At 36.2% G+C, this 14,740-nt stretch overlaps 1 protein-coding gene across 3 annotated transcripts in view; it reads right to left on the minus strand.

Moving 5' to 3' along the window:
- pik3cb (phosphatidylinositol-4,5-bisphosphate 3-kinase, catalytic subunit beta) overlaps positions 1–14,740 on the minus strand; it is a 157,670-nt gene that overhangs the window by 94,976 nt on the left and 47,954 nt on the right. For all 3 annotated transcript variants that reach the window (XM_039755648.1, XM_039755657.1, XM_039755667.1), the window contains exon 2: positions 12,533–12,615. The gene's annotated coding sequence lies outside the window, so the exon portion shown is untranslated. The remainder of the gene's footprint in view (positions 1–12,532; positions 12,616–14,740) is intronic.

Raw genomic sequence — 14,740 nt, forward strand, 5'->3', positions numbered from 1 at the left:
ATGTTTACAGAAGACAAAACACCAGCCTTACTGTGAAATATTGAAGCTCATTAATGATATAGTATGAGGCTGCTGTGTGCCATTTTGCATCTGGTGCCTTGATTATGTGCTGGCACAATGAGATCAGAAGATTATCAAGGAATTCTGGAAAAAAACATACTACCCTGGGTCAGGAATCTCTGCCTTAGTTGCAGGTCATGAGCCTTCCAGCAGAATAATGACCAAAAACACACATCTAAGTGCTTCAAATAATAATAATAATAATAATAATAATAATAATAATAATAAATTGCATTTATATAACACTTTTTTAACCTACTTAAAAGTGCTTTACATAAACACTGGGCAACCTTCAATCGTCACCAATGTGATGACAGTCATTCAAATGCCAGTACACTCACCACACATTAGCTATTAGATGGTGAAAGGAGGAAATAGTTGGCCAATGAGGGACAGGGGATGAATGACCAAGCCGTGGTGGATGATACAACCAGGAGACTGGGAAACACCCTACTCTTTTTGAAAAGGATGCCCAGGGATCTTTTATGACCATAAAGAGTTAGGACATTAGTTTTACAGTTCATCAGAAGAGCCGCACCAGTTTTGCGCCTTAACTTTCCCTATCACTGCTGTGGGGTATTGAGATCTCCATACACAGTAAAGAGTAACAGCCCTGATGTCTCATCAACGCTCTTCCAGCAGCAACCCCAATCACAAAGCCTACAGAGCCTAAGTGAAGCATGGACTAGGAGGGTCTTCGACTCCATTACCACGTCTTAGCACATTCCCAGGCTCACAACTTCAGAGGGAAGTTGGGAGAATGATAACTATAAGAACCAGTAACTTTGAGGCCATTCACGCAATGTTTAATAAGATAGGTTTTATCAAATACAGATATTTCCTACCCAAAACATTATCCTTTACCTTAACCACTCTAAACACAAATAACAGGTCTAAAAAGAATCCTTAGTAGGGGCAGCCTAAGCCTAAAAAAAAAGAAAGAAAAGAAAAATCAAGCCTAAGAGAGTCAGTGATTGGATAGAGAAGGGGATGAAGACAAAAAAAAAAAAGATTCCAGACCAGGGTGGAGGTGGACAGTGCACAAGTGACCCCTTGTGGATGTCTGAGGTAGAGGCTTCCAATTTTCGCCAATCCAAAAAAACAACACCTGTTCCATCAGCAACCCAAGCTTTTCCTAGATGGCATCTCATTCAAGTACTAGCTGGGCCTAAATATGCTTAGCTAGTTGAAAAGAAAACATTAGAATGATGAAATTCACTAATGGGAGAAGGAACCCCTCAAATCAAAGAATACTGGAACATCTGCTTAAAAAAGTGGACTTTTTTTTGCCAGTTGTGAGATGAACAAGTCTAACTCAAAGCTACAGAAAGCACACGGTTGTAATTACTGTATCCAAAGAGGATGGTTAAGATCTGAATAATCTTTTCCATGACCTTTATTTTTTGTTAAAATATGTTAAACCCTTAATCAAAATAACTGTCGGCTTTATGGACTAAAAAATAATGCAAGTCAATTACTTTGGTCAGTTTCATCTTAAATGACAGGAAATTTGTATTCTTTTTTTAAATAGTGGAAGGGTACCAATACTTTTGGCTGCATTTGTTGAAAATAAGTAGTCTGTAAATAAAATGCAAAATCTTCATGGAACAGTTTCAAAGAAAGGCTATCAGCAAACCCTTTAGTAGTTCTGCAGGTTAATAAGCTATGTATAAATTGATCTCGAATATAACAATTTAGTTAATCCTACATTTTATAGCTGGACAATTTTTGGTTAGTTGTGATTTTTTTATATTTTGATTTTTTTGGGGGGAAAAGGTGCAACTAAGGACACATAAGCAATTATGTTATTTTAGAACATACCTCCAATATGAGAGAGAGAGAGAGAGAGAGATTTGGGGGTATATGGCCAGCTGACTTCACTGTCCTTGTTATTCTGACTAAGAAAGAGCCCTACTTCTGAAAATTATGAAAAAGTTTGGGAACCCCTCTCAGCCTGCATAATAATTAACTGTACTTTCTACTTTCTCTACTTTCATTTCCTAGGAACATCCGTGTACTGGGGTGCTTTCCGAGCAAAGATTTTTAGTGAAGCAGTAATTAGCTGTATGAAATTAAATCTAATGTGAAAAACTGGCTGTGCAACAATTTGGGTACCCTTGTAATTTTGCTGATTTGAATGCATGGAACTGCTCAGTGCTGATTACTTGCAACACCAAATTGGTTGGATTAGCTTGTTAAGCCTTGAACTTCATAGAGAGGTGTGTCCAATCATGAGAAAAGGTATTTAAGGTGGTCAGTTGCAAGTTGTGCTTTCCTTTGACTCTCCTCTGAAGAGTGACAACATGGGATCCTCAAAGAAACTCTCAAAAGATCTGAAAACAAAGATTGTTCAGTATTACGGTTTAGGGGAAGGCTACAAAATGCTCTCTCAGAGGTTTAAATTGTCAGTTTCAACTGTAAGGAATGTAATCAGGAAATGGAAGGTCACGGGCACAGTTGCTGTTAAACCCTGTCTGGCAGGCCAAGAAAATTACAGGAGCGGCATATGCGCAAGATTGTGAGAATGGTAACAGACAACTCACAGATTACTTCCACAGACCTGTAAGAACATGTTGCTGCAGATGGTGTATCTGTATATCGTTCTACAATTCAGCACAAATTGCACAAAGAACATCTGTATGGTAGCGTGATGAGAAAGAAGCCCTTTCTGCACTCACGCCACAAACAGAGTCACTTGTTGTATGTAAATGCTCATTTAGACAAGCCAGGTTAATTTTGGAACAAAGTGTTTTGGACTGATAAGACAAAAATTGAGTTATTTGGTCATAAAAAAAAGCGCTTTGCATGGCGGAAGAACAACACTGCATTCCAAGAAAAACACCTGTTACCTACTGTCAAATTTGGTGGAGGTTCCATCATGCTGTGGGGCTGTGTGGCTAGTTCAGGGGCTGAGGCCCTTGTTAAAGTCGAGGGTCAGATGAATTGAACCCAATATCAACAAATTCTTCAGGATAATGTTCAAGCATCAGTCACAAAGTTGAAGTTACGTAGGGGTTGGATATTTCAACAAGGCAATGACCCAAAACACAGTTTGAAATCTACAAAGGCATTCATGCAGAGGGAGAAGTATAACGTTTTGGAATGGTGGTCACAGTCCCCTGACTTGAATATCATCGAAAATTTATGGGATGATTTGAAGTAGGCTGTCCATGCTTGGCAGCCATCAAATTTAACTCAACTGGAGAAATGTTAATGGCCAAAAATACCTCCATCCAGAGTCCAGACACTCAACAAAGGCTATAGGAGGCATCTAGAGGCTGTTATATTTGCAAAAGGAGGCTTAACTAAGTATTGATGTTATATCTCTGTTGGGGTGCCCAAATGTATGCACCTGTCTAATAATTTGTATGATGCATATTGCATATTTTCTGTTAATCCAATAAACTTAATGTCACTGGTGAAATACTACTGTTTCCATAAGGCATGTCATATTCTAAAAGGAAGTTGCTACTTGGAAAGCTCAGCCAATGATAAACAAAAATCCAAAGAGTTAAGAGGGGCATCCCATACTTTTTCATATGACTGTATGTCTGTCCTGTAACCCATTTAAGTACACTTAAACTACAGACTAAGGGTTAGATCCAAACACTATAACAATGATGAGACAAACAAGCAGCTCAGCAGTTACCATTCAGCCCAACTAACTAATGTGTTCAAACACACAAACATTTAAAGTCCCATTTAGAAGGGTTGCAAGGTGCTTCTGTCAATGACACTACTTGGCAATTTGTTACATAAATCCACAGCCTTTGGTGTGGTTGCGTTCTCTACATACATTTGAATTTTACTTTTTCTTAGTTTCATTATGTGCCCTCATACCCTTGTTGCAGTAGCATATTTTGAAGTAAAAGCTAGAATTCAAATTACACATTTTTAATTTAAAACACATCTAAGATGACTCTCCACAAGTACTGCATGCTTATGATAAAAGTTTACTCATTCAGAACTTCCTCACAGCACATATCCTGAATTATGTAACTAAGTCTAGTTTCACTCATCTTGACTAGCTATTTTTCTAGGAGACTAAAATTACACAGAGTATTTCAAATGTGCCTTCATAAGTACATTACTGTAAGAAGTGAAGTCAAGTTGTGGAACTTCACAAAGTGCATTATGAAGACCAACTTTCTTACTTTACCTTTCCCTCTGACACTACAGTCCTTGAAGATCCTTGGCCTCCCTTATGATACTCCACCATTCTGGTCAAAATTTCTAACATCTTTTTTTATTCACTTCTATGCAGTCTCCTTTTGTAAATGAGAAGTCTACTATGATTCCCCCTATCTATTACCTAGACAAATCTTTTTTCTATCTCCATATACCTCATTATATTATCATTTCCAAATATTTTCATTTAATTTGTGTAAACTCAATAATTATATTAGGGACTTAATTTGAAACATATGTCCCCAAATTTTAAATCTGACTAGTTCTATCAGTAGAAAGTTGCAAACTCCCATGTATCCTTGTGTCTGTCACTTGCAGCTTAACAAAACGTATTTTATTTTGCTACATGGTATATATAATACTGTATATCTTTTTCATAAGTGGAAAAAAGCAGTGACCCTAGCACTGATCCATGTGGGACCTTATTTTTCTCATCAGCTTTCTCCTAAAAAGATCTTGATATTACAACACATCACCACATATAAATCACCAGAGACGAGCAGATTGGTGACTTCCTCAGTCTAGTACCAAGTGGGCTGAAAAACTCCTATGAATCACTGTGGGGGTGTGAGCTATGCCGTGCATGGCGAACCTGTCTACAAATCAATTCTATGGAGTACAATTCTTTCACCAGCTCAATACTAGACCAACATCATCACCGGTCAGCTTTTCACTGGCAATTTATATGAAAATGTCTGTCTTGTTTCACATCGTGATTTGAAAGCCCCACATAAGAGGCAGATAAAAGCATGTCTGTTCTCCTTTAATCCTCTGCCTATCAACACACCACACCCTGAATAATTGTTGTAGCTCTTGAGGAAAAAAAAACAAACAAAAAAAACATCATAGATGAATGTTACCCTTTCTTTACACTACACATTTGTATCTATGTAAATGTCTTTGCTCAGGTACTACACTTAAATTCCCAGATTAAGATTAAGTTCCCTGCTAGCAGTCAGCATCTACACACTGCTGAATGAGGAAACAAAAAGAGCAATAAAGTCCAAAGGGAAGGTCAGTTCTTTAAAAATAACAGGATATAAAATTACACAAATATATCACATGCTTTCTAGTATAAAGTAAAACCATCTTGACAAAAGCAGACTGTGCCGCATCATTCTAGGACAGACTTGACATTATACACTAGATCTATGAATTCAATGCTAAGTAATGAAACATGATCCTCATAAAATATGGGGTTTACATGGCACACTGCCAAAAGAGCTTTAGAAATGTAACCTAAATCAAGAACTTTAATAGTAGGCATATAGATGCACCAGATTCAAGCTTTTACAGCAGTGTGCATGTCTAATTAAGGCGAAAAGTATCTTGTGATCCAAACTGTTCCCAGTCATATGAGGAAAGAAAAGCTAATTAGTCATCTCTGCTGATGTGATACACAGGGAAAGGGCTGCTGATCTTGGTGGACCTGTCAAGCTCAAACTCAGACCACTAAGAGATGAAGCAGGTTTGTCATAAGCACGAGTTGGCAGTAAAATGAATCACACTGGATTAGAGCAACTTATTCACCACCGGCCACCTACTTACAAAACAATAAATCATTCAGTATCAAGAGGAAAACAGTAGCCTTAGTGCACTTAAATAAAATTTGGTATTGGTTTTATATGTTGAAGAGAAACACAAAAACTAAAAGAAATAACAAAAGAATTACAGATCTGTTCACAGTGAAGGACCAAAAAAAAAAAAGCTGCACCATGAACTTTGAGATCCTAAAACGGCTAGCTAGCCTTTGTTTCTTATTTGTACAACTTTACTTTGATTGCAGACCTAAATTACTAATGGACATGGGGCAACACTAACAGTTAACAGATAATTATAAAAAATCTTTTAATTCTCACAGAAATCTCCAGTTTAATAAATGTGCCTTCATTAAAACTCAGACGTTTGATGCAGGCCATTTGAGGTAAACTGATCACATTTTTCCTGCATGCCCTGTAGAATGGCAGGCAGAGGCACAAGGCGGCAATTAGTTTCTAAAAATAACATTCACTAAGAGAAGTACAAAATTCTCAGAGACCTAAAAAAATAAATAAATATGAAGCTTCTCTTGTGTACGACTCAGTAAACTGAGACGGCTGTCGATGAACGCTGCCAGAGCCATCACAGAGGAGCTAAACAGTAAAGCCACAATAGGCTACTGTTTCTTTCTGGCTTTCCCTTTAGCAGAAGCTGCTCCTGAGGACAACAATGGCTTTGTGTGAATTCTTATGTCACCAGAATAAGGTGCAAATGCAACACAACATAGATCAGTTCAACACAGTTTCTAATAAGCATACACAGGACAAAAACAACAGTTACAAAGGTAGTTAAAACAGAAAACAGTTTAAGTACATTAAGCCTTCCATGAGTTTTCATTTCTGCCTTTTCTATATAAAGATATATAAACCTGTTATGGTAGTGTGTTTGCCACACAAAAACTTGTACACTCCTGGTCTTTGAAGCTTGATCTTGGTCTCAATTGACAGCTTAAGCTGTGACACACGCAGCACAACCCATGAACTGGACATTGCGTGCATGGCAGGACTGAAATTGACTTTTCAGTCCCTCTCACGAATGGCACTGATATGGCAGTGAACCTCTGTACGTGTGTGGCCTGACAGCATATGCACAGCCACATGCTGCCTCGCCTCTCTTTCAGTGCAGTAGATGAATTTGCAGTGGTAACCCCTAAAAAATGTGCCCAACTTTGCTGTGTAAACAGACCGACCAAAATGAAATAACTAACTTCAAAGTCATCAAATGAAAGGTGTTTAATCAATTTTAAAGTATTAGATCGTCAGCATGCATATGTAGCTTCCTCTAAAACTCACAGTCCGCTTAAGTTTGATATTATGACAGAAGAGGTCAGGTCTCCCACTACAGTTTAGCCAGTTTGTGGAAATGGGAATGAAAAGCAGCAGTTAGTGTATTTAATGCTAACTTCTCACTGGAAGTGAATAGGAAGTTCCCCTAACATGCAGACACACATTCAGAGGATTATCTAGTTCATCTGCATTCCAAAGGTTTGAGTTCAATAGCCAAATTCACGTTTTCACAAAAAACAGTGACAAAAAAGACTTACTGCAAAACAACAATTAGAAGCCAGCAAACCATTCCCTTGTAAGAAGAATTTATCATAGAGACACTTCAAAAAGTATCTACTAATTGACCTTGTAAAAACAAAAATAAAAGTCCATTATGCATCTGGTTTTACCTGCACAAGCCATTCTGAGCACACCAAACAAAGATATGACTCAAGTGAGGTACAAAGTAAGCACTTGACGGTTTTATTAAAAATAAAAGGGGTTTATGTGAACAATCTGAAAACAGAATATACTGAATCCCCTGTTACACCATGTCTGTGAAATAACTCTAAATACTAAACTGCTTGATACAATGTTTACCTCAAAAGATACTACAGACTGCATTGTCAACAAATATCAATTGGTTTCAAATTTCTGCTGACCTGACCAACTGCAAAGACATTTCACTCTCAATACAAAGTGCAAGAATCAAATATCCCAGTTTCACTAGACAATCCATTTCCTTTCCATTATTGTAAGTATTTAAAGCCTGTGAAATATTTCATGGGCGCCTGCCCCCTTTACCCTGCCCTCTGCTTATTAGCCTTTACTTAGCCAAGCAGGCTGTTCAATTATTTACATGATTATTAGTTAAATATTTAATGAGAAAACTTTATTAGCATAACAACAATTTGTAATTAGTGTAAAAAGCATGTGATATAAAAGGCAATGAGTACTCCAAAGGCATTTAGGGGACATGTGGAAAGTCCCGCCTACAAAGGTCAGAGGGGACACAGCAAGCCAGCTCAGGGAAATGCACAAAAGGTAAAGTGTACTCTTGTTTACATGTGATCCACTATACTTAAAGAATGAAACACTACTTTATATTCTGTTTGGAAGCAGCAGTATCCTATAAGGTATTGTTAGTTGCACAGACCTTGAGCTTTGTGAGATCACCTAAACCTCTTGTGCCTTTACTGAATGGTACAACACTGTATCAGATACTAAGCAATAACCAACTTTGATTCTTAAAATACTCAACAATGATGAACCCATTACTCAAAAGAAGATATGAACTATAGCAAGGGCTTTCTGCTTTTAAATGGGGGTATTAGTGTAGGCAAAAAAAGAAATTCAGCACACCAAAGTAGGTCTGCCAACTGGCAATCGTCTAACTAGACCAGGATGTCTAAAAGGCACATTCATTTGTAGAATCTAACAGTGGACAATGTACAACAAACACAGAATCAAACAACAGAAACAAAACAAATTTTAAATACATCACTGGCTAAACAAGTAGGATTACACAACAGGGTTGGAGTGGGAGGGGTGGTGTTGTTGCTGTTTGTTGTATTTCTTAAACTTCTGTAAAAAGCGAATATTGCCATTGAGACAAATAAAAGTACTAAATCATTAAAGTCAATTATTATTTATTGTAAAAAGAGTTTGCTTTAACCCAAAAATGAGGATTCAAAAACATCTATATCAAAAACAGGTATATATTTGAACAATTAGCTATTTGGATGCTACATACATGTTAGTACTGTATGTGATATTTTGTAACATTTCGTATTAATACTTTTATATTTTTGCTCATATCTGCAAACCATTAACTGCTTATGACTTCTGCAGTTGCTTAAAAGCATCAGATGAAAACTGCAGGTTCCAAATGAATGTAACATTCCCAATTAATCCATCAACAAAAAGGGATTATTTTGTGTAAACACAAAATGACATAATTAAAAAGAAAGTAGAACAGGGTACTGTATGAGCTGCCTAACTGTACCTGTTAGGCACATTAAAAAACATGCAGTCAGTGGATAAATAATTAGGTATGTAGGGTAAAAGGACACCAGTTGAATGCCACTGCCAGAAATAAGCTGTCAAGGAATAAAATACAAGGCTAAACTAAATACAGTTCTTTTATTTTGGTTAGTATAGATCAAAAATCAGAAAGTGCAGAAGAAAAAAAAAAATCTATCCCCAAATACATTGTGAAGGGGTGTGTTTGAAATAAGATGTTTTGTGGTAAACTATAAATAATGAGATGTGTGCTGCTGTGCAGTTCTTTGTTAGTGTTTTGCTTACCAGTGTTTTAACGTGACAAGAAAAAAAAATGTGGTTTTAGAATAATTTGTTGTGACAATGCAAGAGACTTGACAGCAGTTACTAATATCAAAATGGTAATCCAAGATAGCATTCACCCGATTTGCATAATACTGGGAAACATATAATAGGTAATGTACTTTTATACACTGAGGAGTACTTTTAAAATGTGACTTACATGGTGTGGTAATGAGAACAGTTGTATGACTTTGTGATTAGTCTGAAAAAAACTGGCTAGTTTTTCTGTTATGATGAACATAAGAAAAATAAAATGTGTATATTTAAAAATGTTTAAGGAAGAAATGCAAGTTAACGTCTCTCGCAGCAGACCTAACAAAGAAATTTGTAAAAGATATCAGTCATATCAGTCAGTAACTGTAGAAAATAAAAAAGCCCTGTTTAAGTTTACAATTTTTCTCCACTCCTTTCTAAAATCTAGCTATGTACAGGAAGTAAATACATATGCCTATTATATTGGGTTGTCAAGTACAATTCTGAAAGCACGAAAGGAATGGAGGCCACCATGAAAGTAATTTCCGAAAGCATTGCTCTAGTATTAGATGGTTATGCGCTGCTAATTCCATAACATTCAAAATATTACAGTACTGTGTAAGAATAATGTCACTATCATCATCAATATTCTTATCTATTATATTCCCAGAAAATGGAAAAAATGGCTGTCTCATAATATTATGTAACAGTAATATGATAAAAAGAAAAAAGTAGAAATACAGTAAATTTATTCTAATTGATACAGATGCTATTTTGCAGAAAACAGTTGCTAAAACAGCTTTTCTAGTACTTACAATGTTTGTAATGCAGGGCTTGTGTATTTGCATGTTAGGAGTGTTGTACAGTAGTAGAAACATTGCTGGATAACAGAGTATTGTTAAACATCAAAGCCACAATCAGTGTGTAGTCCAAGGTCCAAAGTACCTTATACATTTAACCCAAATGAACAATTTGCTGTACAAAGGTGTTTTTTTATTTGGTCTAGTTTAAACAGGAACTGAATTCTTTCCATACTTCCCAGAAATATGCAGCCTTTACTGACTCTAAATTCAAAACCAGGTAATTGACATGTATAAAACATTTCAAAACCTGAATACACAAGAACTTAACATTTACAGATAGGATGAGACCATTCATTCCATCAAAGGTATCTTGCCAGTTACTAAATAAATAGCCCAATCTCTCACTCACGAAATAGTCATTTCTCTCAAACTATTCACTTCAACTTAAGTAACTCAGTAGTATTTTCAAGACTGCCACAAGTCTTTGTGTATAGAAGTGCTTTGTACTTTCTGTCTTTAGTAGCAGGAGTAGCACTAGTAATACTGGCAGGTGTACAGAGTACAGTTAAATGCTTACTTGCACATTCAACCACCATGCAACATGTCTCTACTTTCCCATGCTGTAAAAACTTATCAATGTCTACGTATACCTTAAAATGCATACAATAAAAATTGATTCAGGCCTCAAAAACATGTAATGTTTGGAAATGTGTTTAAACCCAAATTGAAATGACCAAAATTTAAGAGAAAGATAAGAAGGAAAATATGATAACATACATGCACAGCAAGAACATGCAAAGTATTCAGACTTTCAATAATCAGGAAGGATATGAAGCAAAGACTCTGGATATGTGTAGCAGAAGTGATCCTGGTGTAACTCCTACACTATTCTCTAACTTGACTATTTTAATTACTAGATCACAAGATGGCATTCTGAATGAGACAATGATGTTACTCTGTGGAGTAAAATGTTCACAAATTAAATTCACATCCAGGAGGCATCACAGGCTAATCTTGAACATTGAGGTACGGTCTTTTACCAAGTGCTGCTTCCTCAAAATGTTTAGTCCAAAGCCTTGTGGGTAGAATAAGTATGTCATATGACTGTCAAACTGCACATTTAATCATTTGTGTGGGGTAGCCTGCACTTTGACATAGTACACTGAAAGACTGGTCAAAGACTACCGGAAGCAGTATGGCAATTACACCCAAAATACTTTCACAATAGGCCAAAGCTGAAAAGGAAGATTATAGTAGCTAACATTTTCCTTTTCAGTTGAATCAGGGGTCAGACAGTTTAGATAAGAAACCCCACCAGACTGCTAATCTGTGGTTAGTACAAGGTGTAAATTGAAACCGGGGTGGGAGGGGGCTTTGAAGTAAAAGATGAAAATAAAAAGGCTAACATTTCATTTCTTAGCAAATTATTCAGCAACATGGCATGTTGTGGGAAAAAAAACCTGCATCAGCCATTCAAAAATGCTAACACAAAATTGGCATGCTGCAGTCAATGCAGATCTTGCTAATATCAAAAATCACTGCTTTCATTTTATCTTTTCTATCCATCCATAAATTTCGAAGCATGCTTAATCTAGTTCAACATCATGACACGAGAGGGAGTAGAATTTATTCCAATAACACTAAAGTACAAGTTGGGGACCATTCACATACTTTAAAACAGCTTCATGGGAATGTGGAATTTATGTAGCATGCATGTCTGGGATGTTGAGAGAAAAACTAAGCACAGATACTGTACATAGGTGACTTCTGTTTTTCAGTGGTTTCTCCATAGCAGTAGAGTACTGTTCCATGTTAGTCATAGATTGATACAGAGAAAAGTAGGGTGAAATGACACCTTTTATTGGCTAACTAAATAGATTACAAATGCAAGCTTTCGAGGCAGCTAAGGCCCCTTCATCAGGTTACACCTTGTCTGATGAAGGGGCCTTAGCTGCCTCAAAAGCTTGCATTTGTAATCTATTTAGTTAGCCAATAAAAGGTGTCATTTCACCCTGCTTTCTCCTGTATCAGTGGTTTCTGTTATTTCAGCTGCTAATAGCACTGATCATCCTTCTTTTTACACTTTCTGAACTTCCTTCCAAGTTCACACAAATTGACCTAATTAGCTCATTACAAACAGTACATTTAAAGAATGTGACTGCACCTTCTCTTGAATGATTTTACCCCCAACATATCACTGACACAGTACTAGGGTTTCACCCAATTAGACAGGCACAATCTCACTAATGCAACCTAAATATACATTAGCATTACCATGAACATAGTGATATTTATCACCACACAGCTATAGTGCATGTTTGCATGGCCATTAGCACATTACAATGTTGATACATCCCTTACCTGCTGGCACCCAGAAGACCTTTTTATCTTCTGCAAGTTTCTCTCATGGTCATTGTGTTAAGTGCATAGCATCCATGTAGCATCTGGGAAAAAAGGGAGGGGGAGGGGATATCATTAAGGTACAAAGCCAGCTTGGGAGTAGCACGTTACATAACAGAAAACAGAACACATAACTTTTCTATTGTTGATTCCAAAACACTCCCTTATTTGGATTGACAACATCTTAGTATTATGCCCTGTAACACGCATCCACTTTTGAAGTCTGCCTATATCTCTGCATAGTTGCACAGGTAACAAAATTCACAGCTAGCAAACCTTTTTATTAAGGTATTCTGCATTTTACAAATTGTACAACACTGTTAATGTTAAATTGAACAATTAAAGTGGAAGCCAACTTAAAAAAAACACTCAACCATGTAAATATGTTAAGAAAAAATAATGAATAAAAGTAATAAATGAATGCAAAAGCACCAAAAAACTAGATGTGCTATAGCACTCTTTAATTCCAAAATACGAAAAAAATACTTCAATAAGATGTGTGTATGAGGGAGAAATGTATGCATGTTTTGGAGACACTTAATTACTTGATCATAAGCATTTCTCACATAAACACTGCAATAAGATGCTCTTAAAAAAAAACACACACACCCCAGCAGTTTTTCCTGTGGTACTTCTCATGTCTGCCAGTTTCTCCACAATTCAAATATCATCTATGAGGTATCCACAAAGAGTTAAGCTGGAGATGGCCAAGTTGCAATAACATCCGTTCTGAATTTTGTTTTTTTTTAGTTTTGCATCATGTGTACAGACACACTCTGCTATGGACTTTAATAACAGACTGTAGGCAGAAAGAAAGCAGTAGCACAGGCAGGTGGGTAGTTCATCCAAATGTAAAATAACTTTCATGAATTTAAAAAAAAAAAAAAGAATCACAATTCCTCTGTTGGTCTGCTCTCTAAGAGGATTTAATTTTCTTTTATAATACTACAAAATACCCAGAGGCAGTCTGCAGCTACTCATTCAAATTCAAAACAGTGATTTTGTTACAAGAGAACCCCCAGATTTATTTTCTCAAGGCATATTGCTAACTTGAGTTTCTGTTTTAGCTTTGTCCAAAAAATAATTAATATGGACTTCATATTAACTTCACTTTAAGTAGACTGAAACTGCTCTGTGTTATTGTGTATTTATTGTAGTTTGTGTGTTCATGTTTATACAGTATGTACAACGGCATATATAAGGATTTTAAATTGAATCATATTCTCAAAAGGCATTTCCACAAAAAAGGTATACACATGTTTAACTCAATCTCATTCTTAAACACTTCTGCTTTCTTTGCATCATAAGTTAAATTATTGAAATGGGGTGAGGACACCAAGAAAGCATTTGTTTTGGGGGTGGTGATTATGTTATTACCTACAGGCAGAGTCAGATTTATATCACGGAACAACTATCTTGTAACTAGCTTTTCAAATTAAGCCCTCCCACCCCTTCATTATTGGCAGCCATCCGCTTTACTAGATATCAGTATTGTGGAGTGTGGTCTGACAGATATAGAGATTAAAATTTAAAAAAAACAAGCTATAGAATGAGTGTGAAAACATGATCAGGTGGAAAATATAAATTGTATTTGTGCATATCTGATATGCTTCAACAAACAGAAGATCAATTCACCACTTCAGTTTTTATAAACAGCAAATTTGTGACTTAACCAACAAATAAGGAGGGAGGCGGGTCTTCAATTTAATCTTGAAGTCATTTTATCACATTTCAAATGAGTACAAATGAATTTCCCAAATGTTTTTAACAATAACAATATTTCATATAAACAACTGGATTCCTGATGGGCGGATTATGAAGCATGTGTGACTCAAGATTTTTTCATGGACATTTTGGTATTGTTTGCTGTTGTTCAGCAAAGGTCCCCATTTACACCTTTTGTATCAGGAACTTTGTCATCTCCTTTCTCCAAAAAAACATGATTAAGAAATTTTCTTGCTATCACTATAAACACAGAGTAAGTAACATAAAATTGCTGGAGTGGTAAATTCCTTCAAGAGAATACCATTTACATATTGCACATTTGGAGAGTATGGTGAGGGACATTTTGGTAGCCAATCGGCATAAAAAAAAAAAAACCACTGGAATAAAATCAGAAGCACCACAAGAAATTAAACACACCATATACAGTAGACAACTCAGTTGCAC

Source organism: Polypterus senegalus, chromosome 1, assembly GCF_016835505.1.
Source record: "Polypterus senegalus isolate Bchr_013 chromosome 1, ASM1683550v1, whole genome shotgun sequence".
In the NCBI taxonomy this organism is placed as follows: Eukaryota; Metazoa; Chordata; class Cladistia; order Polypteriformes; family Polypteridae; genus Polypterus; species Polypterus senegalus.